The sequence below is a fragment of the Vespa mandarinia genome, chromosome 23, assembly GCF_050613455.1.
Source record: "Vespa mandarinia isolate Hongniang chromosome 23, ASM5061345v1, whole genome shotgun sequence".
Taxonomy (NCBI): domain Eukaryota; kingdom Metazoa; phylum Arthropoda; class Insecta; order Hymenoptera; family Vespidae; genus Vespa; species Vespa mandarinia.
The window spans coordinates 2,969,921-2,991,416 of record NC_140832.1 but is presented as its reverse complement, the minus strand read 5'-3'; the positions used below and the strand labels follow the sequence as shown (position 1 = coordinate 2,991,416).

The 21,496-nt window shown below is 30.8% G+C and overlaps 1 protein-coding gene and 1 long non-coding RNA gene across 4 annotated transcripts in view; one reads left to right on the top strand and one right to left on the bottom strand.

Moving 5' to 3' along the window:
* LOC118444484 (uncharacterized) overlaps window positions 1-6,617 on the bottom strand; it is a 52,244-nt gene extending 45,627 nt beyond the window's left edge. The window contains exon 1 of the long non-coding RNA XR_014983529.1: window positions 6,434-6,617. This is a non-coding gene — a long non-coding RNA (uncharacterized LOC118444484). The remainder of the gene's footprint in view (window positions 1-6,433) is intronic.
* LOC118444450 (protein G12-like) overlaps window positions 1-21,496 on the top strand; it is a 28,041-nt gene that overhangs the window by 1,546 nt on the left and 4,999 nt on the right. The window lies entirely within an intron of this gene.

Sequence of the window (21,496 nt, the reverse complement as noted above, 5' to 3'; positions counted from 1 at the left end):
TTTTATCGATTATTCGCAACGTTTTACCAAAGGAGAACATTTTATAATATATTTTCCGTGAGGCGAGAACTTTATTTTTTAATTAATAACTTAAGAATATAGTCATTCTTTTGAAACTTAATATTTCAAAGCTTACGTTCGCGTTAATCCATTTACTTGAGTTAATGTCGAACAAGTGTGGTAAACTTGAATTTTCTTCTGTAATCCAATTCTTCTTTTTTTTTTCCCTTTTTTTTCTATCTTTTTCTTAAAATATATATTATACGATAACATGATTTTTTAATGGCGTAATGAAATATAAAAAAAAGTTTATTATAAGAATAGAATTAAATTTGAATATATGTATGGTTCAGTCGTTATGGGAGATTCGTGAAAATCGAAACATGTTTATTCGACGGTTCTCTTTGTTGATTGCTCTATGGTCTTTCTGTTGACAATGAGTCTCGGTTTGAGAAAACAAAATACGATAGGATATCGAAACTCTGCTCGTATTGATACATACGTTATAACCATAGTTTTGATTGGGAAATAATGTTTGTATAAAGTCTAGCAAAAAATATACGTCTTTGATTCTTCCTGTCGATTATGAAAATCTTCGAATAATTTCATAACGAATAAACATTAATACTTCAGGATCATGATATACAATGATCGATTATATTATTTATGCATCATTCGTTTATTTGATAATTTGTTAAAATAAGAATAATCAAAGGTTCTTCTTAATAGAAATCTATCGATATTGATAGTATATTTATCAAAAATATTCATACAAGATTAATGTCGTGAAATAAATGAGAGAAAAAAATTATTCTTTTAAAACGAGAAGTACAAAAAACCGCGAACTTTTTGAACGACTCTTGTAATATTAAAAAAGCAATACTAAAAAAAAGGAAGATTAATACTTCATTCTTCAATAATTTCAATGTCGCGAAATGAATGAGAGAAAAAAATTTTTCTTTTAAAACGAGAAGTACAAAAAACCGCAAACCTTTTTAATGACTCTCGTAATATTACAAAACCAATATAAAAAAGAAAAAAAAAAAGGAAAAATTAATACTTCATTTTTCAATAATTTCAATTTTCCGGGATAAACAAAGGAGAAATTATTCTTTTACAACGAGTTATAATGTGAAAATATGAAAAATACGAAGGAAATTGTATGGAGGAGATTAAAAAAAAAAAAGAAAAAATGGACGTGCGGGTATTCGAAGAAAAGAGAATCGAGCTAGTAACACATTTCCGAAATTCGACGTCTCCTGCCCTTTTCTTTTCTTCTTTTTTTCTTTCTTCCCTTTTTTTCTTTTCTCTCTCTTTTTTTTCTTTTTCCCCTCGACGTCGCGGTTTCCGTTCCGGTGAGAGAAGGCTGAGTCGAAGCGTAACATTCTCTGTCGCCGTATGAAAGCAAGAGGCACGCGTCTCGGGCGAGAGAGCGCGTCGGTAGAAATTCAATTTCCCGTTTGTGCCGGACGTCGATGCTTTTGGGAAAACAACTGTCAGAGAACGCGAGCGTTGCCGAACCAAACGAAAAGGTTCGAGGCTATTTACCAGACTATTCCGCGAGACGACTCAGGCTTTTCAGGAAGTGTCGATTGCAAGGGTAGACCATTCTCTGAGAAAATAAATCGATCTTTCGAAAACAAAGTCTTACCTTTTCTTAAAAAGTACAATCTTTTCTATTCTGCTTTACGATATCTCTCACCCCTTCTTTTATTCTTTTTCTTTTTCTTTTTCTTTTTTTTTTTTTTTTTTTTTTTTCTTTTACTTCATTTCATTTTCTATATCTATAAGAATATTCGATATAATTCTTTCTTATCATTGAAATATTGAAACATTGAAACAATAATTTCGAGAGATAAAATCAATATCAGATATAAATTCTTGATACGATAAATTTCGTAATTAATAATTATTATTTTTTCGAGAGATAATGAGGTACATATGTACGGTTCAAGATTTTCTTAGAAAATATCCAAAATTTTAGTTTATCATAGAGAGATACAGAGACAGAGACAGACAGAGAGAGAGGGAGAAAGAATGAAAGAACGATTTTGATCGATCATCGATCGCTTTTGATAGTCGTTCGTATATCAAAAAGCCTTTGTTCCTATTGACTCGATGAAGAAAAGGAGGAGAAGAAAGACAGGTCTCCGAAGGATGACACTCGAACGCTTTCGTCGGAATTGTCGTACGCGTCGTTTGTTCGAAACCGGACGAGACGAATCAGAGTGAGGGATAACGTTGATGCATTTACGCGCTTTCGTGTTTCCGCCGCAATATCCTGAAGCCCATTCGATCCCGATAATCCGTGAGCGCGAAATCACCGATTTGTGCCTATTCGCGTTGATTGAGTGCGCCTGTATTTTAAAGGAATTACCGGAGTACGCGCGAGCACACCGACCAAACGGCTGAACGATCCAACGAACTGGGGGTTAACCGATCGAAAATGAATTCGTTTTCACTTCGCTATTGCTAAATTTATAGTCACGATTAAAAAGTATGTTTAACATTCAACGAAAAATAAAATTCAATTGCAACGTCAAATTTTTTATCTAATCCGATTAATAGAAAATTTTACGTTTTAACCTATGTGTGTGCGCGTATGTATATTTGCGCATTTGCGTGTAAATATATTTTCTTATTTATTTAATGTACATATATATATATATATATATATATATATAAGTATATTGGTAACTAAGAGCATATATTCGTATTAGTTAAATTTATATAGGTAGATTGGTATACTAACTTTTCATGAGATTATGATAATAGACAGGAAAAAATTGGAAGATCAGTTAGATCTTCGTTACTAACAGCAAGTTCATTCGTAATCCGTCTGAACGAGTAGAGAAGACCTCCCGCCACTATGTCTATTACTCCGCTACTTAACTTCCAACTTCGCTAAGTGCCGGACATAAATTGTTACTTAGCAGAGTTTTGATTTATATTGCGAAGGAAGCGTTCTACGTCGTAACTATGTAACGCTGGTATTAGCCAAGACGACGACGTTCATCGGTCTAAGGAAATTTTGCTTTGTGATATCGTAACGGCTGTTAGTTGTCCTCTTCTTGACGTTATAGAAAATAATCGAGTTTCCTATGGAAATTCGTGAAATCTTTGACAAGATTAAACTATAACGTATGTATACGAGATTGATAGATAAAGTTATTAGATATTCAAGAATTATATTCTATATAACGTAGATATATTATATATTAGATCGTTATTATGAAATTTATTTAATCATAAGTCATTTCAGATATTAAGATAATAATTATTTTCAAGAATAAATAATATGTGTAAGAATATAAGAATATAAAAAAATATAAAAATAAATATATGTAATTTATATTAAAATACATTTTTTGTTTGTCATTATAGAAGAAATATAAATTTGCAATAATTCAAGAAAGATATAATATTTTTAAATAATACATATCCAATTGTAAAAGTATTTCGAAAGGAAAGACACGTTTTTAAATCACTCTCACGCTAATAATAACATAGAATTATTTTTATTCATGAATAAAAAAGTTCCATTGTAGGTAACGTAATTTATTACAATAAAGCAACAATTATTTATGATTCGATTTAATAAATACGATATTTTATAATTTTGCATATTTATTGGATCGATACGTAAATAGTTTTACTTGACAATAAAAAGAAATTCTTTAGTTATAATAGAAATTATTTATGAATCACTTGAATAATTTTGATAGTACTACGAACTGGATGAGGATTAATTAAAAATTTTTCAAATAGTATAATTGTTAAGAGAAGTTATATAGCAAAAGCTTCTGCTAACTTTAAATGATCAAAATAAAGAGAGAATGAGAGAGAACGAGATAGATAGATAGATAGATAGATAGAGAGAGAAGAGAGAGAGTGAGAGAGAGAGAGGTCGATCTAATTCATACCGACGCCGCTTCGACTTCTCGATATTTATTGGATTTTTAAGGGGATCGATAAAGTACGGAGTAAAATTTCATGGATTTAATTACATAACGACGAACGATGGTTTATAAGCTCCTTTTCTTATTTCATTTCATTCGTTACGTGTAACACGCGTGTACACTTAAGTTCATACAATTGGTTAAAAGAATATTCTACAAAGAAATTTTGTAATTGAATAACTTCCTTTTTTCAATAATACAGAATGTATCGAACTTTTAAACGAACGCAAAGAATTTATTATGTTTATCAATGGTTGAACGAAGAAACGTTTCTCTTTCTTTTTTTTAACAGCAGTAAAAAAAAAAACCTTGACATAAATATCTTTTGTAATTTTTTAATCACGGATATTTTTCTAATTTTACGATACAATTACGATCATATAAATCATTATATACTTCTTTTTAAGATTGGCCAATTTTGTTATTTATAAATATTACATAAAAAATATGATTATACATGATAATATCATGAAATATACAAAATATGATACAACATGAATAATAAAGAAAACAAATGCCTTTAATACTTTAAGTAATTCATTAATAACTAGGAGAATGAATGAAAAATATTATTTCGACTTTTGCTACGTATATATTATATTATTGATATTTTAGTATTACAAAGAAGAAAAAAAGAAAATAAAGGACAATTCGGTGCATTATATATCTATATTCGATATAAAATATAATAAATACACACGTACATAGAATATATGTAGAATATATGTACAGTAGTAACTCGAATATCCTTTAAACCACACTAATATACATCTTCAGAGTTGCAGAGAACTGTAGAGAGTTAATTGCTAAATTAAGATGGGCCCTACCTCTACCCTCTTTACCCTTATCCAACCCACTCCCCTTCAACTCGCCCTCTATCGCGCCCTTCTCGATCACGTTAATGAAATTCGAAACTTCTATTCGTCTCAAGTCAAGGCTGGGATTCTATACTCGTTATACATACATACATATATGCATGTGCATATATATATGTATGTGTGTGTGTGTGTGTATCGATTAACGATAATTTCCATATCGCGCGAGAATACGATGGAAATACGTGTGGCTTCTTGATTGTCTATTGTCTATGAATTAGACATAGTAAATGTCTTGGTCTATGTTAGCCACTCGATCGACTTGATAATGACCATGGACTCGACTTGTAAATTACAATTGGACTTTCTCATTCATCAACTTAAGCTAAAATGTTAACGTTCTCAACGATATCGATTTAATTTAACAAACGAAGAAACGAACCATCGGAGATAAACCTGCTATGTTATATATATACATACATACATACATACATACATGTATATATATAATAAAAAAAAAAAAAATATATATATATATATATATATATAAAAGAAAAGAAAAAAAGAAGAAGAAAAAAATATTGAGAAAGAAAAATAATTTATATTTTTTAATAAATAAAGTTTAGAGAAAAACAACAACAAGAACAAAGTAAAAAAGGAAAAATCACAACGTCAAGAGATATATGTGATGATTGGTAATGAATGATAATGATGAAAAAAAGGGACTTTGGAGAAACCTGCACTTGTTTGTGATACGTTTCGAACTAAACAATATAATCATCTACGTAAGCAATCCTATCGTTAATTCATTCTCTCTCTCTCTCTTTTTTTCTTTTCCTTATCTATATCATTATCAACACGTATTAGAGGCATATATCGTAAACATTATGTACTCTTGATACATATCACAAATAATATCGTACGATTGAGATATCTATATTTTTGTATTGATAATTAATATAAAATTGATATGAGAGAGATGATAAGAAAAGTCAAGTATATTATTAAGATATATAATCGATGACACTCTTTTAATAGTAATTTGTATTTCTCTCTCTCTCTCTCTCTCTCTCTCTCTCTCTTTGTTTCTTTCTTTCTTTCTTTCTCTTCTTCCATTATTCGTTCCTTTTCACGTAGATGATATATTCTCTTTGTATCATTGGCTTTCTGTCCGGCATACTATATCGTTTGAAAGCAAGAATTTAAATAATTAAAGACTATCATCATCTTTGTTCCTCTATTTTCTACCCTACCACTTCCTCTCTTTCACCTCCATCTCCTTCCCTTCTACCTCATCCGTCATACTCACCCATCCACCCTAAACCCCATCTCTCACCCTCTTTTCGTCCTACATAAAGTAAAGATTTTCAGTAAATTCCTTCGTCCGCTTTTCCGTCGAATTAATCGGCGTGTCTGGAATTATAGAAGCACTTTGCATTTCAAAATGCACTCGTACCGTAGCTGACGTTCAACAACTTAGAAGAATGGAAGTGGATTGATGTAGACGAAACGTAACTACTCCTTCTCTGTGAATTCGAAGTATTCGCTTTTGAGAGAATACAGGAACTCTCTTTGTCTCTCTCTCTCCCTCTCTTTCTCTCCTTCTCTCTTTTTCTCTCATGTCTTTCCTCCAAATAATCTTGACTTGAGCAGGCTTACCTTGACGACAGGAAACCAACGTCTTGCGGACAGTAATCCGAGTTTTGCAAGTCAAATTGTGAAAATGGATTTTCGGCAAGGGTCACCGACAGTAGAACGAACGGCGAATCATGATTCACCGATGAAGATACTTCTTGCCGCTTGCAAAATTTGAGAATGTCGTAAAGGTGTTACGACATTTAAATGATTCAGCTCCATTCGAAATCGCCTGAAAGCGGTTTAAACTCGTAAGATAAATGCCGAATAATAATTACGTTTATATAATAATTTAAAATAGGGATTTTGGTTTTTATTCTTTTTATTCATTTTTATTATTGATATATATATATATATATATCAACAATATCAAACATAAATAAAATTGTATTGTTTTTTCTTTTTCTTTTTTTTTTAACTTCACTTTCACCATTACTTATGCAAGCGAATAGGATAGAATTAATGTAATAATTTTTGATAAAAAGTGACATTAACTTTATTCTGTTAAGCTTAAGCCACTTTGCAAGGATTAGGAGAACTTATGATTTAAATATGATGGGAAAAAAAAGGAAGAAAATTAAAAGAAAACGTTCTCTTAAATACGCAAAAGGAGTCATAATTTTTTCCAAACTTCATTCTTTCCTACTTCGTATAGTTCAACAGCGGACTTTGAAATTACAAAAAAGAAAAGAAAAGAAGAAAAAAAAAAAGAAAACTGGTCTCGAAGAAAATATTGTATTAATTAAAATATTATTCTTCTCCTTTGGATTAAACAATTTCTTTCATTGAAAAAAGAAAAAGCAAAAGAAAAAACAGAAAAAAAAATAAACGAAGATATATCAATGGAACTCTTATCGTCTACTATGATATAAAATATTACATAAAATATAAAATTTATTTTTATTATAAATAAACGTACCTATATATTCATATGAAGTCGTAAAATATATTCGATATTTAATCCCATAAAATTTATTTCTTATTCTTATAGTATAAAATGAAAAGACGTACAGTTATGCAAAAAACAAAAAATATTTGGTACTTGTTGGTATTCCAAAAGTTCCCATTTCTTTTTTCCCCTTTTAATATAATACGCAACGTAATCAACGGAGACGGATGACGTGCTCAGAATCGATGATTCTTTATTAATAGCTGAAGAAACCTTACTCCTCTTAGAAGCAAGACACGAGTCATTAGTATTCTAAGGTCGAAGATAATTAGTCTTAAGCGGGTTTTCGACCCAAGCTTTCCCTAATCGACGGCGTCTCCCCCGTTCGATGCGTCACGAAGATATCGCAGCTGGACTGTGTTCGACCTAACAGAGGCAAAATGAAAGACAAAAAGGTTTCAACCGAAGTTCGAACAAACAAGCTCTTTGGCACGGAAGGGCAACGATATTTCTTCTAACTTTTTTGCTAGTTACAAATTAAAAATCGATTATTTATTAAGGTATTATTTTAATCTAATATTTAGAGGGCTTATTTCTTTTCTTTGGCCCTTTCTTTTTTTCTTTCTTTCTTTCCTTTTTTTTTTGTTTTTTAACAATTTTTGATTAATTTTTTTATTTGATTTATTTTTCTTTTATTATTTTACCTTTGGCGAATTAAAAAAGTAAGATTTTTAATTAATTCTGACAAATGCAGGTGTTAAGATATGTCAAGCTGATCTTATGATATCATGGAAGCCGTTATAATAAACACAAAAAATATGAGTTTAATATTTTCAACATGTTATCAATATCATCCTTCGACGAACGCTTAGAATTTTATTAATTTTAAGAGATCGCATATATATATATATATTTTTTTTTTTTTGAAACAATATTCTTAAAGAAAAAAGGGAAAAAAAAACTAAATTCGATTGCTTTGAATGCCTACGGCAAAATATCCCTCCCCCATCCCTTTAAGCTTTTTATTTTTATTTTTATAATTTATTAAGTTTTTAATTTTAATTAAAAAGAACGAAATTAATATTGAAGCAATATTAAGAAATTAATATCGAAGTAATATTAAGAATTAGTATGATTAATTTTTAAGATATCTTATAAGATAATGACAACATAATTAACTTAATTATCAAATAATTAATGTATAAATATATTAACGTAATTTTTTTTTCCTATTTGAAAAATAAATGAAAATTAGAAATTCGTTCGAGCATCGAAGCTTAGTAAAGAAAGAATTCGAGATGTTGGTGCAAATTTCACGAGACGAGAAGGAAGAAAATGGATAAAAGCAGCGCTCAAGTAATTGGGTACCGTTAAAAAAGTCGAGATAGAAAACCGAGACGAGGAATTCGAGACGCTTGCACGTCGGAAGAACGAAGATGGACAGTGATAAGCATCGCGGTTTGAGCTTTGAATCCATCCCCTATCTTGAGCCCTTACCAGCCCTTCCATTACTAGGGAAGATATTACGATCGTAATTAAATAATTATTTAATTGTGGTCGTATCTGTCGCATTCGTTTCTCTTATTGAACGGTGGATATGTCTATGAGATAATTTATATCATTAAATTTATCTAATATTTTATTTTATCCCTTTAATTCTTTAATTCATGAGAAACTTTTTTTCATTTTTACAAACCTTTTTACATTTTTCAATCTTGTCATATATATATATATATATATGTATATATTTTCTTTTCTTTTTATAATAATATTATTAATAAACAACGTCAGTGATCAGCAATTAATTTGACAAACTTCATGTAAAACTTTTTGAAGATTACTTTAAGATGCGACGTTTGGAATATTAAATTAAAAAAAGAAAAAACCTTTTTGATAAGAGCTAAACAAGTCCAATATAAAAATGAATTATTCAATATCTTTTGTTTCTTAAAAAAAAAAAAAAAAAAAAAAAGTTTATTAAACGAAGTATAATCCACTTACGAAAGATTAATTTATTTTATAATTAAACGCATATTAAATAATAGAATAAATTAATATTAATACATATATACAATATATTTTTATTATTATTATTATTATTATTATTATCTATTAAAATTTGAATGTAATATTTTCGAAAGATATTTTCGAAGATACGTTCGTTAAAAATTTCAATGGACCTTGAAATTAAAATTATAAAATAATCTTTGATAACTCTCTCTCTCTCTCTCTCTCTCTCTCTCTCTCTCTCTCTCTCTCTCCCTCTCTTTCTCTCTTGTCTTTAAGGGAATCGTTTTCTTTGGGCTTGCCTCGAGAGACGAGTTTCCTCGAAGAGCTTCTTCGACGAGCAATTAGCGCGATATTAGCTGCTCTTTAATCCTCTATCCGTTTTAGAGAGAGTCTCGTTCGTTCTTTCTACCGAACATTCACGTCCGCCGCGAGGCACGCCGATTAATAATGCATCCGACAGTCGCTTCTGCTATTTTCCCTCGTTACTTTAAACTAGTATTACGTCTTGCAAAGTTATACCTTTCGATATTAATAATTATTTCTGAACAAGTCGAAGATAAAAAATAAAACGCACGACATTTATTTACGACGAAAGATTTTTATCGATAAAAGTTCATGGCCGATCGTTCACGAATATTACTATAAAACGACGATATAGCTTTTCGAAATTGTTTTATATATAACAAAAATTTTCTTTTTTTTTTTTTCTTTTTTTTTTTTCTCTTTTAAATTATTTATCGAAAAACCTTAAGAAATATCTCAAATGGTTCTATGAAAATCGATTATTCCTTTTTACGACTTTCTCGTAGCTAACTTTTCTTCTTCTTTTTCTCTCTTCCTTTCAGTATTTTCAATACTATACAAAGCTATACGAACTTTTGACCCTTTCCTGTATTTTTAAAACTCCGCGAGTAGTGTAAGATAACTTAAAATAGGAAATAACACGTTTACGGATTTTCTTTCGGGTTCGTGATGAATAATTAAATCATCTTGGTGAATTTAAACCCTTCATGAATCTAACGGGCGTGCATCTAATATTCAAGCGTTATCCTCTTGACACGAAAAATTTGAATTTATGATACTAGTGGACACAGGTTGTAGCACGTTGGTTGGCTCGTATGTACATTGATATCGCGTGTCATATGACGGATTCCAGTCGTTCCTTCGTAGAAACATATATTTCATGTGTGTTTACATCTACCTCGGTTCGTAACATTCTGTATTACATATGATCATAGTGAAGCTTGTTAATGGTTCTCTATAGTATAATAGTAGAGCCATGGAGAAGTTTATGTAGGTATCTTTTATTAATTTTTATCGTTTATGCTTCAAGTAGAAATAATCAATATTGATAAATTTCAAAAGTTCTACATTTTTTCGATTCAAACGTGAGTTCAAGATAATTTGAAGCTAAAAAAAAAAAAGAAGTATTAATTTTCGAGTATTGTTTTTACATTGTTTTTATTTCATATTGTAGTAACAAAGTTAGATATATTATTTCGAGTACTTTGATATTTTTAATAAAAATAAAAATAAAAATATTTTTAAATTATTAAAAATATATACTCTTAGAGATTTGATTCGTCGAATAAATTAATGCAAAAAAATTGGTTTATGATTACGAGATTTATTCAAGAAAAAAAAAAAAAAAATTAGAAAAAAAAAATTAGAAAAGAATATTTTTAGATAAGGAATTAAATGAAATGTGCCATGTGCGATAAATCGATTGGGAAAAAAAAAAAAAAAAAAAAAAAAAAAAGAAACGAAAATAGAAATATTTCGTAATCGTTACGACGTATACGTCTAGCAAAAAAGAAAAAAAAAAAAAAAAAAGAAAGAATCCGTAGCTACGATCATTGCTCGTCTCTAATTAATCAATCTACTTCATCTATTACATCTATTCCATTCTATTTCATTTCTTCTTGAGTCGCTTTTTGAAAGCAAAGAAAAAAAATTATTCTTGTCCTAAGATCATTTTGAGTGGTCGCAAATGCGAGTTGCTAGAGAGCACGGGCTTACGTGGCCCAAATCTCTTCGTTATCGAGTAACGGCACCAGAGTGGAAGTTCCAACACAATGAGAGTACTTCGCATCTAAACGGAGTAGATAATTGATAACGTATTCTAGCAATTTCGTAGCGAATTAAACTTTGATTAATATCCGTTGCTCTCGAGCTTTCCGTTATCGCATAGAAATTATCACCGTACATTGTCTCACTGATTATAACTTTCCACTGTTTGTTCCGCAACTCGTACCGTAAAATTTCATTTGGATCGTTTATTTTTGGATCAAGAATAGGTTTAATCGATCACGACCGAGTTTTCTCTCACTCTCTCTCTCTCTCTCTCTCTCTCTCTCTCTCTCTCTCTCTCTCTCTCTCTCTCTCTCTCTCTCTCTGGATGGATGGATCCAACGGTGTCCTAAACGAGAAAGAACGATTAAAAGTTCGTGGCCAATCCCCTGCTCACTTCCACCCTTATTCACTTCACCCTCTTCCCTCTCACTCCGCCAATCCACGAAAAAAAAAAAGAAAACTTCGATCGAAAGGTCAGTGACATTTAACAAATGTTCTACATTTGATCTATAATTTGAGAATGGATTGCTTTTATTTTACATTTGAAATGTCACGATTATGTGAGATCACATGGAATTATAAATATGTTATCATATATATATATATATAAAAGAGAGAGAGAGAGACCAATTAGTATCGCAAGTAATATGTATCCAAAAAAGTATAAAAATTATAATATTTGACGCTTCTCGTTTTTTGATACTTTTTTTTCTTTTTTTTTTCTTTCTTTAACCATGATTGTGGGTATTCCCCTATAAGCCATTGATACAACGAAATTTATGTATCAAACGATTATCTATAAAACTATTTGAGATAATTATACAAATATTTCGTGATGAAATACTTGATTGATATAACTATGTAACATAATACATTAAATGTATATATCTTTGAATTTATAAATGAAATGTAATCAATGCAAATATATTCTCGTTATCGATCAAATCGATAATATATTTAAAAACGAACACGGTGGTTTTTACATTTTAATCTAAGAAGAATACCATTTCGTTTCTCCTTATCGCGATAATTACCAATTCCTTGAATCCGAATTGGTACTTTTCGACTTGAGAAAAAGGAGAAAAAAAGAAAAAGAAAAAAAATAATAGAAAAAAAAAAAAATAAGAAAAGAACGATTGCGTCTCTGCATTGAACGGTACTTTAGGTCACGTTTCTTCGAATTTAAGAAAGACCTCCCCAGAACGGTTCATTATGATGCATTATGGCTTTCAGAGGGTCGCCTAGAGGTGAATGGCGAGATACGGGGGAGAGGGGAGGGACGGGGTGGAGTTCTCCGAGACGTCGAATATATATTAGGCAAGAAATACGCGGTAACTTTTTATAATTGCACGAAGCGAGCTCGTTTCTCTTCTGGACGTGGCTGAGAAAGTAAAGGAAGGGTGAAAGGGATTGGAAAAAGAAATAAAAGGGGGAGGCGAAGAAGGAAAAGGAGAGAGAAAGTAAGAAGAAGAAGAAGAAGAAGAAGAAGAAGAAGAAGAAAAATAAGAAAAAGAAAAAAGAAGAAAAAAAAAGGAAGAAGACATAAACAGAAAAATCGTCATACATCATTCGTAACTTAGTCAGTCCTCGTGAATTTACGTGGCGTTAAATATCTCTCGGAGTATTTCTCGTGTTATTTCCTCGCACGTAAGTACGTGGATCTTTTTGAACGAAGTACCACGAATCTATGGGATCTCAGGACGATCCTGCTAAAAATTTCGACGGAGAGGAAAGGGGAAAGAAGAAAAAATAAGAAAAGAAAACTGTTCTCAATTAGCTCCGTTGGAAACGTAACTCACAGGACCGACTCTCTTTTCCTCTTTCCTTTTTCTTTTCTTTTCTTTTCTTTTCTTTTCTTTTCTTTTCTTTTCTTTTCTTTTCTTTAAACCGCGAGGAAAACTTTCGACTGATTTACCGTACTCGCTCTACTCGCTCGCTGTACTACCTTCCTTCGAAACGTAAAAACGAGTAAAACGAATTTGATTTAACCTCGAATTCTTTCGACGATACGTGTCGATAAAATACAATTTTCAATATATACGATATTATAAATATCGTATAACACGATATAATTTGTAATAACATAATATCCGTGCTTATTAATTTTAATATCATTTATTATTTAAATGGAAGAACTTAGACAGATTAGATAGATACGACGAATAGAGAGAGATTAGATACGATTGACAAAAATTATCTATCGATTCTTCGAATTCTATTGTGTTATTTCATCATAGCTCACAGAAAGGCTATTGGTAGTTTTACTATGAACATTAACAGATGATAAGGTTCCTTTAGTAAGATTGTCTACGATTGTCGAGCATAATGTTTCGTCGTACCAACCTTTCCCTTTACTCTTATTTTCTTTAACCTTCCTTAATGTTTTTCTCTTCCATTTCTTCTTTGTATTATATATTAATATTATACATATATATATATATATATATATATATATATATATATACTATATGTAATATGAACGTAATGGCGACGTTTTATTGCCGCTAAAGCTGCTTGTAAAGAGCGTATTAACTGTTTATGTTGGAAACATCGAGTGTCGGAGAGAAATGTCGGGCCATAACTGTCATAGCTAAACGCACTTTCAGTATAGAGCAGAGAAAAAGAAAAAAAGAAAATAAAAAAGTAAAAGAAAAAGGAGAAAAAACTTTGCGATTTACTCCTTCTTTTCTCGTAACGGATCCTACGGATATCGACGTAGTATTTCTCGAAAAAGGAAAAAGAATAAAAAACGAGAAAGAAAAAAAAAAGACGGGATGGAACAAAAAAAAAAAAGGAACGACGAGAGAATAAAAATATACAAGGGATGCATCGAATCGAAAAGATAGAATTAGATAGATTTTTAATAATATTCTCGACGTTACACGTATGAGAATACATTTTGAATATGCACATTACAGACGATATGTGTGTATAGAGAATTTTAGTTTAAAAAAATTTAATGCGATACTGACGAGAACATTAAATTATCATTGGTTACTCGATATTTGATATTTTGTACGAAATGTTCATAATATCGCATGTTAAATATTCAAATATCGTTTCGTTTATAAATCATTAAAATTTCTTGCATAAAAGAAAAAACAAAAAAAAAAAAAAAAGAAAGAAAAAATATCGATCGTCATTAATGACGATAATATAACTAAATATAATAATTTGGATCGATACGCGATACGCGTCCGATTAAAACATTCGTACTTTCACTTATCGCTAAAGCGATAAATGAAATCATCCATTTTCGTTCATACGATTTCATAGAATCGATCTAAGCGAATGGATCGATGAGAAGAGAGAGTGGGAAGGATAGACGATTGGAAGGGGATGGGTGGGAGCGAAGGAAACACAAAAGCGAGAAGGTAATGTGAGTACTATCTTATTATTTTAATGTAGATAATATGTATTTGTAATAAGCCGAATAAATTTTCGATTCAATTCGTATATGTTAATTGAACATACATAGATATTAAAATATAATATTTTAATATCTATTTATAATCTTCGATCGAAACATTTCTAAAAAAAATTATAATACATCGGTTAGCTCTTCTAGTCGTATCGGCGTCGATGTATTTGTTAGAGAAATGAGAAAGAGGCCATGGCAAGGGCATATCTGCAGTTCGAGGCCGTTTCGAGTGTCTGGAAACTTTTAAATTGGACGTTCCCGACGGGTTTGAATTCGAAGTAAGTACCTCGTTTGCACGTCCCTCGTGGCAAGGGTGAGGGCTCGTGTAATGGCTTCGCGATTGGTCCGAACCTCTTCAACTTCGAACGCAAACGATGTATTCCTTGATCTTTCGTCGCGATTTCATCTTATCGGTCATTTTCGAAGACATCATGGGTAAAAAAATAATGTTCCTATGTATATGTATGTTTGTATGTATACGAGTCGATTTGATCGAGACAGATTTCCTTTTTTTTTTCTTTCTTTTTATCTCGAATATTTAACGCAAAGAGCTAAGTTGTCATCCTTGTCGTTACCCTTATCACGTGCGATACTTATCGTTTAAAAATGAATTTAAAAAGCTAGCGCACTCCTGAAACGCGTAAATTTCATTGCGCGCAATTATTCTACTTCTCAGCATGTAAAGATGGAGATTACTGTATAGTTTCAAACTTTCAAGTTTTTGGAACGATCCGTTTTAAAAAAATGTATTATATTGTTTCTGATGTGACTCTCGTTCGAATAAAAAAAAATTTCCTTTCGTACTTGACAATATAATAGTATGATAATTCTTAATGAAGAAGAAGAAAAAAAAAAGAGAGAACAAAAAAGAAAAATACAATATGATATAATAATGTAAATATATTTTTATAGTGTCTGCAAAATATTAAATTGTTATACATATACGTATCTTAAAAAATTATAATTAGAATCGTATAAAAATTAAATAAAAAAGAAAAACAAAAAATGAATAAATAAAAAAAAATAAAAAAAAAAAATGAAAAATAGAAATAAAGACGACTTATCTGTGACTTATATATTTATAAACCTTAAATTATATTTTTATAATCGGCGAAATTTAAACGTCACGCATACCTAATTCAATTATTTTCAGTAGTATGCTAAATCGATCCTCACAAATAGAAGGAAACTTTGGGCACATTTAGAACGTCATTCAGAAAATAACGCTTAATCCTTTTTCATCCACGTTGAAGTGTTTCTTCCACTGAGTAGTAAGGATTCGAATACTCGCAGAAAATCTCGCCACGTAGTTTCTGACATTGCGATGAAAGGTAGGTAGTAGCTCTGCATTAGAAATGCAGCCGGTGTAAAATCGCACATCATGCTCGGGAATCCGTTTTGAAGAAAGGAAAGAGAGATAGATGAAAGCATCGAGTTGACTACTACTACTACTACTACTACTACTACTACTACTACTACTACTACTATTACTACTACTACTACTACTACTACTACTACTATTACTATTACTATTACTACTACTACTACTACTACTTCTTCTTTTTCTTCTTTTTCTTCTTTTAGTTCTTTTTCTGCATTATTTTTTAATTTTTTTTTTCGTTCTCTTCCTCTCTTCGTAAAATGTATCTACTACCAAGAAGTTCCAGCTGTCTTTATAAATTACTTTATTCTCGGCATGGCGGAAATAGCGGACAGTTATTTATAATGCCGTGATGTATCGTTGTCGTCGACGGTAGCTGCGGCGAGACCGGCTTTATGGGGAACGCGGATATTCGAGATCTAGAAAGAGGATATGCTACGAGAGAAAGAGAGAGAGAGAGAGTGAGAGTGAGAGTGTGAGAGAGAGAGAGAGAGAGAGAGGGTGGTTTCCTAATCAGCTTACTTCCATAGCTTGCTCCTTTTGTACCAACTACTCAGCCCTTCTTTGGCACCTTCTCCCTTTTCTCGTGGCCACCTTCTCTTCACCTCCCTACTCCCAACTCCCCACTCTTCTCCACTCTTCCCCATCTCACACCAACACCTCTCCTTTCTCCAGTCGACGGATTAAAGCATTGTCGACGCTGGTTATTATATCGAGAGATAGGAGTGAACGGTCAAAGTACACAACAATAACATGTGGTACCATGCGGATAAACTGCGCCACACGAAACAATGCCCTAGCGGTAAAAGGGTTCTTTCTCCTAGCCCTTTCTGTGGGTACTTCGAAAGGTACCTATGCGGTTATTGGTCGAAAGAACAAGAATTATGACCGACAATGGTAATTTCGTATGTGTCGGCTATACCATATAATCCCATGAAAATGCAAGAAAATCTATGAAATTCAAGTATAAGAGAGAGAGAGAGAGAGAGAGAGAGAGAGAGAGAGAGGAAATATATTTCATTATCAAAGAATAGCTTTTCGAATAAGAAAGGAAGAAATAGAAATAGTAGTGGACATTTTCTATATTTATTTTCAATCAGTAACACAAAATACTGATATTTTCAAAATAGAACATCAATCAATTTTTTGATAAATGATTATATTTCACTCGTTCACGAAGGATTTTAACAAACATTATATATAAGGATATTCTTGAAAATAAATTCACGACGATAGTTCTGAAAAATATAGATATCTCATTTCGTTGATAATTTTATTGGAAAAACTTCAAAACTTATGTTAGATATTAAAAAGTGAAAGAGAAAAAAGTATTTGTTTTTTTTTTTTTTGTTAGTATGTATTTGCGAAAAAAAGGGATATCAACGATGAACATTTTGAATATATTAATTTATTTTACTACTGATAATAAATTTAGAAAATATATATGAAATTATAAATATACAAAAATAGTAAAAATATTTTATTAGTTAATCAATTTCGTTTGTAAAATCGTTTCGGTTTTAACCAAGAAAAATGTATCCTTATATTTATGAAAAAATAATTAAATAAAAACTATAGACGTGATCAATAGAAATTTCATTTCGTTTTTGATATCGTCAGAGGACCTTCTAAACTTACTATATACTAAGGTCAACGGGGTGCTTTCTTACGCGAACGTTCAAAGTTTAATGCATGCGAGTAGGTTGGCTTGTTTGCTCTCGAGAAAATTGCTCCTGCAAAGGCGAATGTATCGAGGTAAAATGTGATTTCATGGGTGACCCAGGAGACTTAGGTACACTGTTCGAACACCTTCTTGAACGATCTTTCGAACATCTTACTCGAGATACGTTTCTTATCATTTGAAATCTTATTGAATGAACTTTCAAATGTGTTATAAAATATAAAATGATATATGAAAGATCTAACTACAAAATAAACAATATCTCTCTGTCAAAGAAATATATAAAATTTATAAAGAATTTATACTTTCGATCTACGTAAATTTATTCTTTCGAAGTACGTAAATTCCATTCCTTAAAATTATTTTGCGATAAATTAATTCGCCATAAATTAATTAACATAACTGGTATGATATCGAATAAGCTCATAAATAAAATAGTATCTTAAGTAAAAAAAAAAAAATATATATATATATATATATATAAATTTTTAAGTAAAAATCGAGAAGTATTAGAACGATCCTCGATCATTTTCTTACATCATTCATTCAAGTAATTAACGAGAGATAATAACGATCAATTTTCTTTTCTCCCTCTATATTTCTTTTTTTGACTTTTTCTTAACACTTGACAGCATTGATTTTGTTCATTATTTAATTCTTTATAAAGTTTATTTACTATCGGTAAATTTCAAATGAGTATGAGAATAAAGGGATGTGACTATGTTTATTAGCTTTCAGTAACTTTATAGTCCATTATAATAAAATACAAACATGAGGTTGCATTTGATATCCAGAGAGAGATAGAGAGAGAGAGAGAGAGAGAGAGAGAGTGAGGTGGATCGTGGTACACTGTAACTATGCGTCCTGCATTACTCGTCATCAATATAAACACGCGTGTCACCCTTACAAAGGGCCTTTTCGAGGATCCTCGTATAACTCGCGAGAGTTACGGGTACGGTCCTGCTACCGCGACGTTAATTAATGTAACTCGACGTGGAATACGAGCATAATTACTTTGCTCGAGTGGCCGTGGTCGAAAGTTTGCTCGTTATCGGAGCGGGGTAGGGTGGGTTGGGGTGGGGGGTAGGGGAGAGGAAGGGGTAGGCATGGGGTGGGATGAGTAGAGGATGAAGGGAGGAAGGACCTGTCGTATAGATAAACCTAAACAATGCAAAAGTATATCAATAATATATAGATATAATTTGATCGAAGGGCCAAGTATGTCGCTGTATTATCACACTGTGTTTCTTAATTCAAAAAGTTATTTTTCAAAGTGATCGATTAATCGATCAAAACAATTTCAAACTCAAAATGGTAATGTCCCTTTTAATTGAATATAATATTAATATCGTATTAATAGAAATGCGCACAAAGGAATAATATCGTGTTTCTCTTACGCGCAATTCGAATTATTCGAATTATTACTGTAAATACAAAATTATAATGTTCTATTCATCAAACGATCAGAATAACAAACATATGTACCTATATATTGTTTCAATGGTATATACATATGTATAATTCATATTTTATCCTAGTAAAATTCTATTCTATTTCCGACAATAATGTGACATTAAACGAGATTCGAATGATTTCGGACGTATGTATACATACATATATTAAAAGCATCCATTTTTTAATATAAATTTATAAATAATTTATTTTTTTTCGATATTCTCGAAATCACAATAAAAAGTTTTGCCATCGTTAAATCTAATAAATCAAATGATAATGATCACACGTACGAGATAGACAAATATTTCAATGTAAATTTTTTTTAATATTCGATACATCTTTCACTCGTATCAGATTCGAATTCAATACAGTATTTTGTTTCATTATTCCATTTATTACATTGAAATATTATTACATTTAATTATTATAACTCATTTGGTATGTACGTTTGATATTTATGAAATATTGATATCTGTACATGTAAACATACCCTTTAAATATTATCAATATTATTAGTAGATGATTATTTTTCATACATATCGTATATAATATAATGTGAAAATAAAAGGAAAATCAATAAAATTTCTTGAAAAACAAAACTCTTATAATTATATAGTATCAAAATTTTTTCCTATAATTCTTGTCTATATAATATATAAAAAAAAATTTTTTACGATTAATTTCACATAATTTTTATTTTTACAATTTTTATTTATTATATATTATACAGTTGTCTGTTATATATTACATATCTTTACACAATCATTAACATTACATTACATATGTATTGTGTATCTATATATATATATATATATATATATATATATAATATTTATATAATATTTAACAATGATTAATTAGCTTACAATTTAATAATAACATTGTTTAAAAAATGAAGTATCCATCATCTAAGGGATTTTATTTAATTGATTTATAAAAATCAAGTTACCTTTTCGTTTTGAGTAGGAGGGATAGTTCAGTTCGATAGAGTCATAGGTCATTTTTACGGAAGAGTATTTCAGCATTCGTGGTTTGCGGGATGTTTAAAGGAAATAAGAGAAGAAGAGTACGTAAAAGAATGAAAGAGAAAAAGAAAGAGACAGAGAGAGAGAGAGAGAGAGACCAGCATTAACTAGTCATCCTATGACAGTGAGGGTTCGTGCAGTATAACGTCAGCGAGGAAAGTCGAAGCAGTGCAAACAGGGTGAGAAGTTGAAGGGAGGGCAAGAGGGTACACGCATAGTGTTTGGCGACGGCCGGATGTACGAGGGTAGCAGACCACATCACTCGTCGCCCCAACCGGATGCCACGACATTGAAATACAAGCGAACCCCTTGCGAACATTCACGGGCAGCCGGTTAGCCTAGTGAAGAGTAGTAAGGCTTAGCCAACCACCCTTTAGAATTTTCTTCCTATTATTTTTCTTAAAGTCAGAAACAATCGATGCTTATCAACTTGATATTTTTTATTTTTTTTTTTTTTTTAGATCTTTATAAGATAATAGAACAGCTATTAGAGATTACGTAGGTCATCATATTAAAAATAAAATGAATCAAAATATAATCATATCGATTTTTTATCTATTATCGAGTATCTCAATAACAATCGTTTTTTTATCTATATCGATCGATTTTGTTTTTCCAAATTTTGCTCGACAAGATCAACAATTTCGACGACGAAGTCGTTTAAAAATGAATAAAATTTAATGGAGTTTCTAAAAGATCAATAATTTTCTAACAATATGTGATTTTTTTTTTTTTATTATTATTATTGTTATTATACCATGTATTTTGATAAAAATCACGAGCTTCGTATTATTTATTTCTTTCTTTCGATTTTACATTAAAAACGTATAATACCGATGTGTTTGATCGTTCTTCTTTTGTGATAGAAAATGTTAGGAAAAAAAAAAAAAACAAAAGAAAAAGAAAAGAAAGGAAGAAATATTGGATCGAAAGAAGAAAAGGTCTAGGAAAAGAAGAAAATAAATATATATATATAAAGGAAATAAATCGAGAAAAGAGGCCAAGAAGCGGAAATGGAGGTAGAGAGGTAGGTTAAAGGCTCGCCGCCGAAGAAGAATCCAATCGCAATGGAGTTAAGTGTTCGAGAGTAAAACTTAGCCAAGGCACGACCTCGATTACTCGCGAAGGATTTGTTGCAGGCAACCATTTCTA